Source organism: Mauremys mutica, chromosome 7 (genome assembly GCF_020497125.1).
Source record: "Mauremys mutica isolate MM-2020 ecotype Southern chromosome 7, ASM2049712v1, whole genome shotgun sequence".
Taxonomy (NCBI): Eukaryota; Metazoa; Chordata; order Testudines; family Geoemydidae; genus Mauremys; species Mauremys mutica.
In genome coordinates this window covers 15,741,034-15,759,490 of record NC_059078.1, presented here as the reverse complement: position 1 = coordinate 15,759,490, position 18,457 = coordinate 15,741,034, and positions in this window count along the sequence as shown.

The following is an 18,457-nucleotide window of genomic DNA, read 5'->3' as shown; positions in this document are numbered from 1 at the left end:
TTTAGGTTTGCAAGGACACAGACTCATGCCATATTCAGTGAGCATGACTGCTACAGGCACACCTCTGAATCTACCTGTTCTTCTCGGGTAGATAGAAGAGGTTTCATGGATGTTCCCTGTACCTATTTCAAAAACTAGAATGAATTTTAAGTGCATCCACAGATCTCTTCATAACTATGCTAAATCTTTTCTTTCATACCAGCCACAGTTAGGGTAAAAAGCACGAGAACTATTATCACTCAAGAATGATCAAGTGGACGAAGGATGAACTGGGGAATCAGTTTGATTGGGCGGGGGAGGAGAAACAGAGGATCTGCAAGACCTGAAGAAACAGACTGGATAAAATTCTGCTCAAATATTAGGCTCGGATATTGCAAAGCCTTTTCTCATCCAAACACTTTCCCATTCAGTTGTTCACAGAAGGCCATAATTTATCCTTTTTTCCTGTATGAGCTGGGGGAATTGTGTAGTCTCAATGTGTCCCCAGGTTCCCCACCTTTTGGGAGGAAAGGCCTGTGAGTAGCAGAGCATACAATGGATAGTGCTGACTGGGAAAAGGCCATGGCTAATGGAGCCAGTCAAAATCCATAATGCAGCCTCATCCAGGAGGGCGCTGGAGATGTCTTGTTGGAAACTCCAGAGGAGGCGACTGTTGTATAGTCATATACCCTCTTGCGAGTGTGACTCCAACCTTGGGAACAGCAGACCATGGCAGTGCAGGGAGTTGCTTGTATCAACTCATTGCTTGGAGCAAAAATAGCTCCAAATGAGATTTGATCATCATGGGCCCAATCCTTCAAACCTCTGATTCAACAGGTAGACACCCTGCTCCCTAGAAATCATTAGCAGGATCAGGTCTCATGAAAAGATGGAACAACAGCTGTAAAATATATGTCATTTGCCCCGATGAGCTACTGAAAAATCACATGTTGTAAAATAGACATTAAGAAACCCTACGGAAATTAAGGTTGCTGTTTAATAGCAGTAAGATCACTTGTTTGAACCATAAAAAATAGATTTAATGCACAAGGTAAAAGCAAGTTGGAATATATATATGTAACTGGGGACTTTTAGTAAAGAAGGCATTTGTGTCAAAGGATTATGGTGTTTTTTTAAGTACCTTATTAAAGCAGTCAGTGTAGATGTGAAAAAATGAAGGTCTTCATTTCTCAAATTATTTCTCCATTAGTTCAGTTCACTATACACTGGATAAAATGTTAATAAGCCTTTTAAAATGTCACAATTAAGGAACAGATTTCTTATTCCATAAATTGTTTGGAAATAAATTACATGCACTTTTTTGGCACTTAGTTTCCTAAACAGGGTATTACCAGAGTGGAATACAGAGGTCTATGGATATCTATGTTCTTCATTTAAGTAACTTTTTCATTTATGTATTGTTATTTGTACTAGCTACATAAAAGAGCACCCACCCCAAGCTCTACAAGGCCTTGACAAAAACCCTTATACTATTCATATATGATGAGAGCCCATCAAGGGCACTGCCCTAAACAGCAGCATGAATACATCAAGAGCTCAGTAAGCCACATCAACAAAGCCCCTTCTGGAAGCCTCACACTTTCCTGGACTCTCTGGGGAAGATGCACATTATCTTCACAAGCTGTGGGGGTCAAAGAGAGCCAGAAAATTGAGGTGTATTATCCTTGCCATAGAGCCCCCTGCATGGGAGGGCAAAAGGGATGAAGGGTTTCAAGGTAGTCACCGCAACGGAAGACTCTGGGACCAAGACTTCAATGGAGTTATGCTGCCACAAAGCTAAGAGGTGATACAGGTGCCACATCAAGGGCTTGATCCAAAAGCCACTGGAGTAAAAAAAATAGTCTTCCCATTGACTCCAATGTGCTTGGAACAAGACCCTGAGTAAAGAGGCAAAAAGGACTCTACTAAAGTGACCACAGGCTCATGCAGATCACTGGGGATCCACCAGGATCAGGGAAGGTCCTACAGCCTCTTTGCAGGGAGCCAACCTCATCTGCCTGATTGGATAATATGGGGTGAAGGGGAAATAGAACAAGAGGGGTTTCCTCCCTCAGATCCCCTAAAGTGAGTTTTACCATGGCAAGGGATGATTGTTGTACTCTTCACGATTCTTTGTAGACTGAAAATGCAAATTAAGAGATTTTATCTTCATGTAACAAGTGATGCATAGTTATGTGACCTTTCTGATCCAACTGGTGTTTCCATGAAACAAGTTTAAAAGCTAGGTAACCTCTAGTTATGTTCTGTAAAATTCACCACACTTCTTGACAATAACAGTCCCAAGTACACAGTACCTTTGATAGCAGGGTCCGACGGCAGTTGATAAAAGGTGAATAGGGTAAATATTACTCTTGCACATGTGAAAACTGAGGCACCCAGCATATCAGAGTGAGCCAGTGGGGAAGTTTGGAACAGAGGCCAGGTATTTTGACATCTGTGCTCCTGGGAGTCTGAGACCACAATGTCCATTTCAGAAATATTTTCCTACTAGAAATAGATTAATTATGCTACACTGTGTGCCTGTGGAAAAAGGCTCCTAAAGGCCACATTAGAGATAACAACAGATGAGAGGAACATAATGAAAGTTGATATTATGACCCCAGACCTGGAGAAGCAACCTTGACAGCGAAGTGCCAATTACTGAACAACGACCAGGATAGCGGTGCAACAGACTGGCAGCTACAGGATTCAGAATAGAGTGTGATCAAGGCACAGAATTGCATGGCTGGATTAAGGACATTAAATATTGAGCACCACTGCCAGTTTTAATAACCATAAAAATGAATACGCAGTGTTGTCGTAGCTGTGTGTTGATCTCAGGATATTAGACAGACAAGGTGGGTGAGGTAATATCTTTTATTAGACCAAACTTCTGTTGGAGAGAGAGACAAGCTTTCAAACTTGTCTCTGTAAGCTCAAGAACTTGTCTGTCTCGCCAATAGAAGTTGGCCCAATAAAAAAAATTATATATATATATTACCTCACCCACCTTGTCTCTGAAAATAACTAGCCAGGCATGACATTTCTTAGCACTAAGTGATGAAAAATTACTTGAATGTTACATTCTATTTTCAGATGAGCAAGATGACTGTGGGTCAATTGCATCACTAGAAAAGTAGGTATCCCGCTTACAATAACCCCCATTAGCTGCGCTATTGCAGAATCCTGGTGGAGCCAGCTTTAATCACCCATGCCACTTGTGGTAATGTGCTGACTGGATTTGAAAGGCCCTGTTGTGTTTGACAGAGAAGTTATTTCTAAACACAGGCTGGCAAGGCTAATTCCCAGCTCAGGTGGATGTACACACGCTAGCTCTGATCGCTAAAAGTAGAAGTGGGGCTACAGCAGCCTAGGTGTCAGCTCACGCGAGCCACCCAAGTACAATCCCATCTCAGTTTTTAGGTGCACACTCAGGCAGCTAGTCCAAGATACCACTTGGGCCACCACTGCTGCACTATTGTTAGCATGCTAGCTCAGAGTTAGCACGTGTACATCTACCTGAGTTGGAATTACACCTCCCTGCTGCAGTGTAGACATGGACTGAATGGACTCCGATTATGGCACTAATGAGGCAGGCATATGGAAAACAAACTGGTAAGGACTAAGGAAAAAAAGAAAGCTTACAGAAAGTCTTTGTGGGTCCAAATTTTAGCAAATATAATGGATATTAGATGCCCATACAAAAATAGCAGGTTCTAAAGCTGTAGGGTGGACTGACTACAGAATAGATCATAATTCACACACACACACAAAAGAATGCAAACTGATTTTTTTTTAAACTGTGAAACTACAGCTCAGAGTCTCAGCTGCACCCATCTTCTGCTTCAACCACACAGAACTGAGAGAGGAAACTACAAAGGATCTGGCTGCAGCTCTGATTCTGGGACCATTTCTGTGTTTACCTTATTACTGAGGAAGATTAGAGCAGCCTTGGGGTTTTTCTTATCCATGCTGATGGGGGATGGCCCGCCCAAGGTCATCAGGGATTACCATAGTGCCCTGCCCTCTGGCAATACCCATCCCTGCCTTTATCTGGAGAGAGGGGTGGCACATAAGCAACATTTAAGTTGCAGATATCTATAAGGCACTTTGAGATCAAACTGAAAGTGCTAAAGAAAAAGCAAGATATCAATGTGTTAATTATGATGTGTTGAAAAATAAATGGAAATGTAGTCACATGGCCAAAGTCCTCTAGATCTTCTTAATAAAGGAGGACATCTAGTACTCCTTAAGTAAGTGCTTTGGTAGACTCCATAGAAGCCTGAAAAATTTACTTTTCCAGTTAAGGTAGCAGATTCAGCCACACTAATTGCCCTGCACACACTTTATTGTAAGAGACATCTCTTTTGAGTACAGCAAAGGACACCAGGGGAAGGAACATCAGAGCTATTGGTTTGTTTAAGAGATATTGTCAGTGGAATAGAATGTTGTTCAGGCATAATGGTCTCTTGCTGTCAGATAACGGCCGCAATGAGGTTCAGACATTGACAGGAAAACATGTCAGGACAAAGCCAAACCTTATTTTTCAAACTAAGAAGTGTTGATCCTGTAATTGCGTTTGATTACATTGTCTATTTATTTTCCGACAAATAATTGATGGAGATGTTCTTGTTTGTGTCTGCTGTCAATGTAGCTGAATGACAGTTACTTATTGTCCCCATAATGAATAGCTGCATTACAGAAGCGCTTTACCACATGCTTCAACCAGTCAAGAGTATAAAGGTAGATAGGGCTAGGTTTTGATTCAGTATATAATAGCCAGCAATCTGTTTGGCTGTCAGTTTCATTAGATACGAATCAAGTTTTAGATCTGAAGGGCTTTGATTTTTTTTTAGTAACTTCAAAATGCCTTATTTTGATGTTCTGCTTTTATTGTGACTGCTGTGCAGATTATTAGAACACTGGAACTGCCTTATATCTCTATTAGGTGTATAATCTGTGAACGATGCAGTGACATAGGTACAGGGGCGGCTCTAGGAATTTCGCCGCCCCAAGCACGGCGGCACGCTGCGGGGGGCGCTCTGGCGGTCGCCGGTCCCGCAGCTCCGGTGGACCTCCTGCAGACGTGCCTGCTGAGGGTCCGCTGGTCCCGCGGCTCCGGTGGAGCATCCGCAGGCACGCCTGCGGGAGGTCCACCGGAGCCGCCTGCCGCCCTCACGGCGACAGGCAGAGCACCCCCGGGCATGCCGCCCCAAGCACGCGCTTGGCGCGCTGGGGTCTGGAGCCGGCCCTGCATAGGTACCATCTTTTTTATATGTTGGTGTGTAGGTGTATCTTCCTCACAGACGCCTGTTGGATAAACACAGGGCTACCATCACTCCCAGCCTCACTTTCCTTCCCCAAAACGGGTCTCTTTGACTCACCACACAACTGTGTGCTGGAGATAGGGCTAAGAGCTATCACAAACAAAAAAAACTAACTCTTTCAGGGACAGCAATTGTCCCAACTAAAGTCGCAACAAACAAAGGTTCTTCTGCCTGTCAGTGACTTCTCTTCAGCCCACTTCCAGGCCCTGTTCCCAGCACCTTTCTGAGCTACCTACACAAGCTTTTCTGGCTCTGGGATAGGGCACTCTGCCACGAAGCTGGTTCCCCTGGAGCACCCAGCCTCCTCCTGACCCTAGCTCAGGACCTTCCACAGGAGTCTTCCCACTCATTGTGATTCCAACTCCACAACTGATCTTTCAGTCCTTTTATAAGACCCACACGTCCATTGAGGTATCACCTGATCCTCCTTCGTCCCATCTCCTCAGGCTGGGAAGCAGGCACAGGTATGGTTGCCCCCCTCCATCTCCCTTTAAAAGGGACCAGTCACCCTGTGACATATGTAAACTATTGACAGTAAATATTTTTTTGGGTAAAAGGTAAACAAGAACAAGGGATACAGCACAGTGAAAATAGGATAGGCCAGAAGTACAAAGACTACGCAGGGTCCCATACCTCTCACTGCCAATTCTAAAAGAACAGAATTTATTGGGTTATGTATTTCAAGATGCTCATAGAGCAAGAATAAGACTAGAGCAAAATATAAGTCATGGAGGTCTAGCCTTGAAAAAAGATTACGGTTTTCTTTGTGGAACAGAGCCCAAGTAAAATGCATATTGATTGTCTCAAAAATAATGGCGATTAAGTGACTAGCCAATCAAGAAGAGTGAAACGTAACTAATATGCCACTCAGCAAGCCTATTTGTTGATAAACCAAATTGGGGGTACGGGAAGGGGGGAGGAAAAAAAAATCACAGGCCATGCAGTAAATTTTGGACCTCATCCAGAACCCAGGATCTAATCTCACCGGAAGTTTGGGGTATATGTTCAATATCTGAGCCTGACTTATATTTATCACTATCTGCTGAAACAAATTCCCAGATCCAACCACCCCAAAGTATGAAACCATATTTTCTGTCCACTTTAATTTAGAACTTCTATTGCTTGGGGGTCCTCTGAGTCTTTACAAAGTTTATTTAGTATGAAGTGATCTAAGAACATTCCATTGTGACAGCTGCAGACACTAGACATTTTTTTTTCAGTCAACAGATTCTGATGCCTGATTCAAATGTCTTTTGAAGTCAATGGAAGTCTTCTTGCATGGACTTTGGAGCAAGTATTAAGTCCTTATAGAAATACCCAGAAGACACTTAAGTATTGCATTTGGTCTCCTGATTGTCATATGCCACACTTCTAGATCGATAGTAGAAATGCATTAGCCAACTCGTCTCTCAATGGCATGAAGTCAGCATGCATCTGACTTCTCTTGGATTTTTATCCATATGCCAGATATCATTGGCTCAGTAGTAATAACAACAGTACGAAATTCTTTATGGTAGGTAAGTATCAGTTTACAGATGGAGACGTTTAGAGAGAGGTTTGAAGGTAGATATTTAAGACACTGTACCAGGTTTCTGCTAGACAGCACCTCAAATTCAACAAAAGATGCCCAGCTAAAACTCCATGGAACAATTTGAAAATTTAATCTTAAATGGTTTGACTAAGAGCGCACCGATTAAATGGCAAAACCAGTAACAGAAACCATGTCTTCTGACTCCCAGTCCAGTGACCTTGCACTGAACCACACTCCTTCATACTGTAAGACTGTGCTACAACACACTGAACGTATTAAAAAAACAGGTCACTGAAAAAGATCAGGATATTACGTTAAAAAGAAAAACTACAGTAATAAATTAGGAAGCTTTATTTTTCCAATATAAAAATCCAAATATGGAACAAAGAATCAATTCTAATAAGCCAGGCATTGAAACACTATGGAAAAGATTTATTGAAGAGCATGACAAATAATCACCATTTAAGACTATCTACAATACTACCGTGGAGCAGAGCATTGAAAGAAAAGATTAAATAGCGAGGAAACAGTCTCTTCAGATCACACACTTATCAAAGCAGGAGTCCTCAAGCTAAGCAGAAAATGCAGCTCTTCCCCCCTTTTGACCCAAGCTACTACAACTGCTTTTCAGACTAAACACCATGAACGCCCTTGACTGTGAGCTATGTGATTTAAAGATAAAAATCTGCAATCTGAGAGAGATGGCTTAAAATGAATCCTCTCTGAAGCTAGCTAGTTTTATAAGAGCAGCCAATAAGAAATCAATAAAGGCTAACACACAATATGACAACCTATGATTAAGTAACAAAGGATTAGATATTTTAACAGGCTGGAGCTCTCAAAATGATTCATAGAATAAAAAATTCAGGGCTAAGTTTTTAGTCACACTCAGTCCCAACTCAGAGAAATTTGCATCTGCAAAGAATTGTGGGTTCAATTCAAAGCACTTATACCTCTGTCGGATTTGCACCCACAATTGAATTGTGAACACAAAAATTCAAGTGCAGGCTACACATACCCTATTAAAGGCAGAGGGTTTTCTTTTCAGCCATAAACCTTGACTTGCACAAAATATCGTGCATACCTGGACGTATTTTGCAATCATGTAGTGAAATGGATTTTGTGGGTACAAATGCTAACACCTAACAACGGCAGGTGTTACACGTTTAAGAAGTGACTATTTGCTAAAAGTTATAATAGCTGCATCCACCCTTTATGCAATGCAAGTGTAAATATGTGAACATACAAGTTTACTCACATACAAGCAAATGCCAGGAAGAGACAGTTGCAAATTTAAAGGGGGGGGGGGGTGGAGTGTAGCAGGGTGATCACCTGCTCCTACCCAGGAGGGGTTAAAAGTAGCCCTGGGGAGGGCTGTGGCTCCGAGAAAGCAGCTACTAGACTGACTGGAGAAGCAGCCGCAGCTGGGCCACACCCCAGTCAGGCCACAGCTGGCCCAAAAAAAGGCCAGTGAGCCAGGTGAGGAGGGAGATGGACCTAGCTGCCTGAGTCCTAAAGGGTACTGGAGTGAAACAGGGCTGGGGAAAGGCCAGAGGAGAAGGGGAGCTCCAAGCTGGCAACTCCCCAGGCTGCAGGGCCTGGTCCTAGGCCCAAAGGAGGTACTGGGTGGCAGAGGAAGGCAGCAGGTCTGAACCCCCTTGCCTATGATGAGTGGCTTTTACACTGCAGTCTGCCCCAGGGAGCGGGGGCTTGGTGATGACTGGTAGTAACCCACAACTGAGGCAAGGTGGAGAAAAAGGGTTGGGGGTTCCTCTGGGTGGGGAGACTCTGAGACTGTGGGGGCATTGCCAGACTGTGGGGGCATTGCCAGGGGGCAGCACCCCAAAGACAAGGGGCACCAGGTCCTGGGAGGGACACAGGGGCCAGCGGCAGTGGGACACCGGCCTGCAGAGGGCACTCTGGAGGCTGGACAAGAGCTTACAATCCAGCCTCACTAAGGGGCAGTGTCTAGCAGAACTGTTAAGGAGGGCAGGACTGACCTGTGGTACAGTTTAGTCCTTACTATCCCCCTGCTTTAGAGGGGAAACAAGCTGTGCCAGCCTGTTTCCCACTGCAGCATCAGCTCGCCTCTTCTGGCTACCATATTACAGGAGTTGAACCAAAATTCCATCCACTTGCTTCCGCTGCCAGCTCACCCAAGAAGGGATATGGCTAAAAATCCCAGATGCTTTTAAATTAAGTTCTTCCCTCCCCTCCACCACCACCAAACTTCCAGGGAGGGGGGGAGAACCTTTGTGGAAATAAACAAAGGAAAAGCAGCCAGTAAAACAATTCCTCTCCCGTCCCCCAGGCCCACCCCACCTTCCAAAGATTTAAAACTGGCATTCTGGGTCTGTAGCAGGGTGGACCCCTGCTCCTGCCCTGAAGGGGTTAAAAACAGCCCTGGGAAGGGGCTGTGGCTGGAGAAAACAGCCTTCAGGCTGGGGCAAGAAGCCTGGGCTGATTGCTGGCCCTTATAAGAGGCTGTGAGCCAGAAGCCAAGAGAGTCTCTCTCTAGCTATAGAGGGAGATGGGCCTGGCTGCAGGGAGCTGGACATAAGGTACCCGAGTGAACAGAGGCTGGGGAAAGGCAGAGGAGCTGGGGAGCTCTAGCCTGGAAAGCCCCAGGCTGCTGCCTAGCAGAGGGCTAACAGGCACTGGGGGTTGCAAAGGGCAGCCCAGGGGTAGGCTAAGGCAGCAGGTCCAAACCCTCCTTGCCAGTGATGAGTAGGCTGATACTGCAGTCTGCCCCAGGGCATGGAGGCTAGATTATGACTGGCAGCAGCCATATACTGAGGCAAGGTGAGGATAGTAGGTGGGGTTCCCTAAGGAGGGGAGACCCTAAGACTGAGAGAAAGGGGTTACTGCCAGGGGGCAGCACCCCATGTAAAAGGGCACCGGGTCCAGGGAGGGACACAGAGGACAGGTGGATCACCGGCCTGCAGAGGGCGCTCCAGAGCTGAATCGAGCTAATTCCCCGAGGACAACCAGCAGGAGGCACTGCAGGGGTGAGTCTGGCCCGTCTACAGGGTCAAAGTTTGAAATCAAGTAAAGGTTAATGGAAAAAAAATACACACAGACCTAGAATAGCTGTTCAGCTCACCCCCACACAGGGTCATCGTGCTCAATGAACGGAATGTTTGCCTGAGCAAGGTGTAGAACATTGTCATTAGTTTGAATAGTGTAGTCCATTAAGCATTGAATGATGCATGGTTCTAGGACAGCGCTTGAGAAGCTCTGAGCATTAGAATGGAATTGAAATACTTTATCTGGACACCACACTACTGGATTTACACTTTCTCTTCAGTGTTTGATTGACCTTCTGTAAATACTATACCCCCACCACCAAAGTGGGCCTCTAAAGGAACAAATTTAGACTTTACAGTTGATGGGTGCCAAAAAATGAACAAATAGCTCACTAAAATGGCAAGGAAAGGCCAAATACGATAATCCAAGTTAGTGGTTTACTTAGCTTGGTGTTTTCCACTCAGACAAGTTCACATGGATACTTTCACTGCTGGTGAATATGGCCACCTGTGGACCTCCTCCGCTTGAAGTCACAAATGCAATGTCATTTGTATGGGTGATTAAAGTTGAAAGCTTTAGCCAATACATGACCAACACAGAGTGTTACGGCAGAGATACCGCTGCATTTTGATAGTTTATTTGGCATACTTTCAATAATGTCTGCAATGTCATCTTTGAAAATTGCCAGAGATAAGGCAATGTTACTGGCACCACTTGGGATGCAAAAAAAGTCTGTTTGATAGAATTGGAAAGTAACTTGGTCCTGGGGCCCAATTCAGCAACCCATTCTCTCAATAAATGACTTGTCCCTCTGTGCTCAGTGGAACTAATATGTTAGTATTATTCAATGTGAGCAAAAGTTGAGAAAACAGGGATCTGTATTTGGCTTCAAAAAGCATTTTTGTTAAGTTAGCCCTGATGTAGGCAACCTCATGTTTCTGCCAAGTGGGAAAGGTGGAAGGGACAACTGCTTATTTGTGCCCTAGGTAGTGAAGATTACTAGAGAAGCATTGCAATAAAAGTTCAATGATGTTCTACAGACAGACATTTTAGGGCTGAAGACCTAAATGTGAGATTTCCTAACAGAACTCTGTTCGGATTTATGGTATGTTCACATGTATTTTCATCATACTCCTTGTACTCTCTGTGTTGTCCACAAGCACAGTGTTCCAGGACTCAGAAGCTGACCTTAAGTCTCCAGATGGGAGTGGGGAAGGGAGGAATAACTGATACTGGTTGACAAGGAAGTTGGTAAAAGTCTATTATGGGCCTTGCTAAGCAAATAAGTCTCTCCACCCCACCCCAGTTAGTTGGTCATGGATATCATCTTCCAGCTGTTTCTATTATTCTGTGTACATGAGACAGGCCATGAAAATCACCGTAAACAGGTGATATCACCATTGGCCTGCTAATTGACCTGCTAATTGACCTCCCCCAACCCCCAAGAGGCAGGAATGTACTTAAACATAAGCCTTCTGAGCATTTCTACCAAGATCTGATGACCACCTTCTTAGCTCCTTTAAGATGCAGATATTCAGCATTTAAGGGTCTTTAGTAAAAATAATGGAATCTAATCTATCATGTTGAGTCACCAGAATAACTACTGCTCCAGTAGAGTTTCAGTCTGACACCCAGTTACAGTTATCCATATGAGTTAAAACATAGGTACAACCACCAAGTTATATGCTGGCATCTATAGACCACCTACCTTTGTAGTCCCTGAATTGCACCTAAGAAAAAATGACCTTTGTATGTGCATGCAAACTAGTTTCATAGTTACAGAAACTACCATTGCCCCTGAATTACAGCTAAGGAAAGCCAGGCTGTTTGAAAGGAAAAAGATCTGCTGAACAAACTATGAAAATTTTCAAGATAAGAGAAGTTTAAAAAAATGACAGATTCCGAACGGTTTCACTTCAGAGAGTCATTTCAGGTTTACAACAAGCGTAACTGAGGCAGAATCTCACTCTGTCAAAGATATACTGAGCCATTTTGACAAAGAAGATAGCGCAAGTGTACATGAAATGGAACAAAAATGTAATAGATGGTGTATAGGAATGATCTGAAGACTGTAAGAATAGTATCTTTTCAGCTACATTGTGTCACTAACGGCACAACCATAGCATGGGGCAGTAGATTGCTAGACTGCACCAGGAGAAGGGCAGAAAAGGAATTATGACTCACAGATCCATTATCCACCCCAGACACATGCACTACCACACTAATCCGTCCTCAAGGGAAAAGAATACATTTATCTGGATATGTACAGTAGGTTATGGTCCATGGATGAGCCTTCTAGGCACTACCCCATACATAGTGCAATTTAGCTGTGCAGCTTTAGCATTTCTTTAAGTGCCTTTGTTTCTATTGGACATTAAAAAAAAAGTTAGACAGCTCACCCCAGTCTATCCAAATGTGGATATTAAAAGCATATTCATCCATCCATAGGAGAGGTATATACAAAGGAACTCAAACAACCTTATACAAAGAGACTGCTTAAATCCACCAAAGTTATTTATATAAAGAGAAACCAAAAATCCTGCAGAGCTTTGAGAGTATTTTCAAAAGTAAGGATTGCTATAAGGAAACAAAGGACAAAGGATATTTTAAAATTTACAGGCCAAGTCAGTCATAGCCTGCGTCATTATGCTCCTTTGATTTCCCTGGAAGAATGTGTATCTTAAGTTACCGACCAGTGCATTTTAATAGGTCAATGAAAGAGGTAGCATAAGGATGTGAATTCTATTGGCTTTTTCCTAGAGCTGCAGTGATGGAATTTGTTTCACGAAAGGACTGAGATTTTGAAACTTGGCTTCATTTTGAATCAGAACACCCCTTCCCCCCCAAAATTTTGAAGTTCTCTGCAATGGAAAATTCCAGAAACCATCTCATTTCAGATCGAGCAAAACGTTTTGTTGTGACAAACCTGACAAACTGTGTTTACTTTGACACTATCTTCTGATACATAATGATGAAGTTACTTCTCATTTTGAAATGTTTTATTTTAAAACAAATTGAAATTTTTCATTGTTAGTGTCCAATTGGAATGTGTTGACATTGACTGAACTTTTCCCCCCTGGTTTTCTTCCAAAAAGAAATTTTAGCAAATGCCCCAATTTTGTAAATCACTTCAATTCTGATGGTATTGGATATTCTGATGGAACATGGGTCCTTGAAGAATTTCTCCAAGCAAAGTTTCTCCTCCCCAACCCTTCTTTGGTGCACACATTTGGTTTACAAGTTTCAAACCCCCATACAATAGGTAAACATATAATCACCATATAATTGAATGCAGATTAGGGTTGATGGTCCCATCTGATTTTAAAATGTGTGAGTAATCTCCAGTTGGGGAAGGGTAGAGAATTAGTGCATCTTTCCAGGGTCATAGTTCTGCAACATTTCTTGTCCAATTTGGCAGCAGTCTGAAATATGCCGAATCGTGTTCTAAGGGTATGTCTATAGACAGTATCTTTAAATAGCTATCTCTGAACCTGAAGCAGTGAAACAGTGGCAGCATAGGCTTGAGCACAGGCTAGCTACACGACTAATTACACAGGGTTTCTGGTAGGCTTGCGTTTCCTGTACTGAAGCGTACTCTGCTGCAGCTTCACTGCTCCACTACCTGAGTTAGCCAGGATACATCCACAGAAGCTGTAGTGAGACCCCACTATTGCCTCAGACATACCGTAACAGCAGGTCGATATATCTGCGCAAAGAGTGGATCTATGAACTCTACAGATCCTCCATGGGGGATTGGCAACACAATGGATTGTTGTGCTACTTGGCAGCTGCCCCATATTTTATTTTCAGGATGAAGAAAGGATTCTATTCCTCCAGCCCCTTCCTTGATCCTCGGCGCAAAACTTGAGACAGTGTTTCACAGAGATAACACACAGCCCTTGGAGCCTGGGTGAAAGGAAAAGCCCTACATTTAAAAAGGAAATGGTTGTTTTCAAAACTGAGAGCATGCAAATTATAGCAGGGGAAAATGAAGATCAAGGCTAGTAAGAAGTCAGTGCATTTCTTGGTGACTGTTGGAGTGGTGATAGGAACCAAGATACATAGTCAAATTGATCCCAGTTATTATTGGGAACAGATTTTTCTGTTCATGTTAAGAAGATTTGCTGCTCTGCTTATTCTATTTTTTTTATAAAGCAATGCACAGCATCATGTTATGAAGTTAATATCTTCCTCAAGAGAGCTGGGGAAGTCTTTCCTCCTTCAATTCCCAGCATTTTGGGTCTAATCCTGCAAACTCTTGCTCCTGATAGTGCCAATCCACATTAGCTTCCCATTAGCTCCCGTGGGGACTGTGACATTCCCCAGTAGTACCCAGGGTTGATGCACCTCACCCCTACCTACTCATAGCATAAAGAAGTCTTGTCTGTGTCTGCTGTGGATCAACTCCCTGAAGCCACCAGCCTCTGGCAGCTCAAGTGATTCCTTCTAGCTCCCCCTCCACCCCCCCCCACACAGGCCTTGCTCTCTTTATACAAGTAGCAATAGGCACACACCATCCCCCACGGCTGAACGCTACAGGGAATGCGCCTTATCCACTGGACACTAAATTACCAGGCTTACTGTTCCCAAAAGAACAGTAACACCCGCTTGTAAGATTCAACTCAGGATCATGGCTTATCACCACAACACTTGTGTTTATAGTGAAAACAAAATTAAGTTTATCATCAAAAACAGATTCAAGTGATAGTAAAAATATTGGAGACAAATGGTTACATAGCAACCAAACCATGCTTTCCAGAGATTATATTTAACCAACAGGTTAATCTCATATATAAGAAGAAGCTCTCACCCAGAGTTCTTCACATAGTTTTCAAGCAAGTCTGGTTGAGATCTTTTCCATAAAGCAAACTCACTGTGCTTACTTCCTCTGACAAGTGATAGCCTGTCTTTGTCTCCCAGATATAGTAGATGAAACTTTTGATGTGCATGTCAAAATAGGGTTCTCATTTACAATCCCTGTTTGAGTCTTCCTGTTACTGTTCTGAAGTTCTTACCATCCTTCATTAGCATTCATTTGACTGGTGGGAGGAGACCCATCGTGAACTATGCCATATTCATTTACATGTAAGCCACCAGCTAGATCAACTTTTTTTTGGTCCAACAACAAACCTGTTTTTTCTCCTTTGACCTGTACCTAGATGCAGCCATTAAGAATGTGTGTGTACATAACACCTTATTATGCAACATCCATGCATGTGTTATGCAATATTGATGACCAGTGACACGCCGGCTTTTATTCAAGACCTCACATGACTTTTTTTTGCTGAACTAGAATGTACGTGCCAGACCCAAATTTACTTAATTTGTAATGAACAAGGTGCTGGGACTCAAGCAATTTTTTTTTTTACATTCATCACTGACACAGCAAGGCCAGAGGTGCCAGAGCTATGAACTGCCAAGCCTAGAGGTGCCAGGGCTCAGCCCAAGCACAAATTAAGCACTGCAAGAGATCCCAGTAGCCCTTTGCCAGTTGGTATTAAGAGGTTCTTAGGTCACAGGGCCTACTTGCAGGATTTGACTCGTCATGTTAGTAAAGGTTTGCAAGAAAACCCTTTCATCTCCCAGTTCTCATGCTATTTTATTCAAAAGAAAAGAGATTCCTTGGGAGCACAGAAATATTCGGGTTGGATATAACATTTTTTCCGCTAAATGGAGAAGCCTGAGAAACATAAGCAAAGGGCATGTTTTGAATTTAAGGCCTTGAAAGCAGTATCCCTGGAAACCCCAGTTTTAAACCAAAGGAAGCTGGTAAATTACATATTGTATGAATGGATCTTCAGGATTTACAGAAGATGTTCACACAGCTCTAGGTGCAAAACAGACTCTAGGCACAGAAGCTAGAGAAAGTTGCAGGTTGAGTGATTTTGCTTGAATTCGCTATCAGTTTAATTGCTCTTTAGAAGCCTTGTGGTTTGCATGAGGTCTGGACCTTTCATATTTATTTTAGGGTTTTTTGTTGCCAAACTTCATACCAATTATGAGCAGAAAAGAATCCTTTATAATCCACACATACAAACCGACAAGTTAGGAACTATGCATCATTTACTAGCCTACATTGCTAGAAAACAGTCCTAGCAGAGACATAAATCAGTAATGTACCATCCCAAAATAACAGTCTCCAATAAATTCCACTTGTGGATAATTCAAGAAGTTTGGTGCAGTAGCATGAAGCCAATTTACAATTGGTAATGGAAAGCTTTTTTTTTTTTGGTTTTTAAAAGTGGTTATTTCTTCTACTACAGGAGATCAAAGTTATTTATATAAACATGCAATGTTTATTGTGCAGTTACTAATTGCAGTATCATCATTAGGAATATGTTGCAAGTCTGATAACTTTTGTTCCATTTCTAGCTCACATTCATTTTCTTTATTGGACTTGTTATTCCCCCACTTTAAGAGGGATAGCTCTAAGTATGGGGCAGTGTGATCTATTGCCCTACGTAAGGGGTACGTTGACTCCATACCCCTCTCATGCTTGGTCAAGGAGCAGTCGTTATCAGCCCTTAAGTGTCTTTTCCAATGACTTATTTAGTGAAGTGTCAATAGTGAAGTTCCTTCTGCACCATGATTGTGGCTTAAGGGGCAGCATCAAGACAATTCTTTCCTGGAGAAAGGTTGACTCACAAATTAGTACAATAAATTTAGACGTGTTATGACTAAGCCTCACCACAGCGACAATAAAGTACTCCCTAAAGTACTCAACACTCCCTATTCAGCCATTACAAAATTCCAACTAAAATCAATGAACTTTTTGATCAAGTGATGAGTAAGGAGCAGTGAAGACTTGAAAAGCAAAATTAATAAAGATATGAAAACTTAGATGCAAATCATTTTAAAATTATGATTAATTTAATTTGGTAGAGCTTCAATAGCACCTTTCCAACCGAAGATCCCTCAAACATTACGAAGTACTGACTTAAAAACGCTTGGCTCAATCTGTATGTAAGATTAACTCCTCTTATAACTGAGGAGACAGAATGGCCCGAAAGGCCTAGTTTATCAAAATAATTTCACTTACACCAGTGCAGCTGCAGCAAGTCAGCCACATCATCATGTCTCCACTGACTTCTGTGGAGTGATGCTAATTTACATCAGCTGATGATCTGGTCTATAATGTGACATCAGTACTGTAAAGCCATTGTAAGCAAGATCAGATTCAAGCTTTGAGAGGACAGTGACCGTGGTGGTAAAATCTCCATTTTGAGCTAGCAGTAATTCATATACAGAGACAACTTATTTTAGGCCTTGAGCCTTTATATAGATGTGCTAGTTAGAGCTGCAAGAACAACTCATTTTGCTGGCAACTCTGGGGGGGAGCAGAGGGGAACGGGAAAACATTGTGTGGCTAAAGAGTGTTTAGATCAAAAAATTTCATTTTGAATTCCTTCATTTTTAAAAAAAAATTAGAAGGCTTAAAGTTTCTGGAACATTTTTTTCATATGAACATCTGTAGTGTTAGCAGAGACTCCTGCCCCTACTGGGAATCCCATTAGAGTCAATAGGATGCACATGCCAGGGTTTACACTAGTGGAACTATTTGTAAGTTCAGGGCCTCAGTGAGACTGGAGTTAGCCACAATACTTGGGTTAAACAATGACAAAATTTGAATAAGGGCTGTACAGTTATGGCTATTATTTATACCATACTTGCTGTGAGGGTAATCATTTTCCATGCTTTTAAGTGTAAGATTATTGCCTGTTCATATTAGAAGGTATATTCCCCATTCTCTCTGCACACACAGGGCAGTGGACGTACCTTGTGGTAGCATGAACTTCCTTCCATTGACAGAATGTTTAGGGGGAAAACACCACATAAGATTTTAGGTAGCACCATACAGCAAGATGAAGGGCTTGCTAGGCCACTGATATTGTTCAATGTGGCAATCATACATCAGCATCTGTTCTATTGGGAGCGAGTGCTAGAATCTTTAATTTCCACCTGGATATTCAACAAAGATTAACAACAATTTGTTGTTCAGGTTAGTAGAAACACATTGAGTAGGTAAGATTCATCATAAAGTGGTAAGAAAGAAACCTGGGTCTGAATGCTAAACATCTCATTTTTTTTATTGGGTGATTTAAACAGAAACAAGATTCTAGTGTGTTTTTTATTTTATATATATATATATAAGAATCAGAGCAGCATCTCTGCCATACCAGGATAATGCCAAATGACTTCATGAAAAGCTGACTGGTAAAAGAGACCAAATGTAGGTATGTAATCTGCATTGATTGATAACTAGATGCAACTCTTCTACCAAGGAATTGATTTAAATGATACTGTATGAACTAAACACTTATCCCCTTAAGATTGTCACTAAACTGGCATTATCTTAAGATTTTACAATTACAGCAGTGTAATCAATAAGGCAATATAAATAGAGCAGCGAGCGCCCTTTGCTGTAGAATTTACTTAATAGAAATATACTGAGATTGGATTACAGAGAATCATGTTATGCTTAGCCCTTGAAATCATTTGTTTTAAATGCATTGCTGAGAATCTTTTGATGTGTTCCTTTAACATATGCTTTGACACAGCATCAGAGAAGGAGCCTTTTAGAGATGTGTGAAAT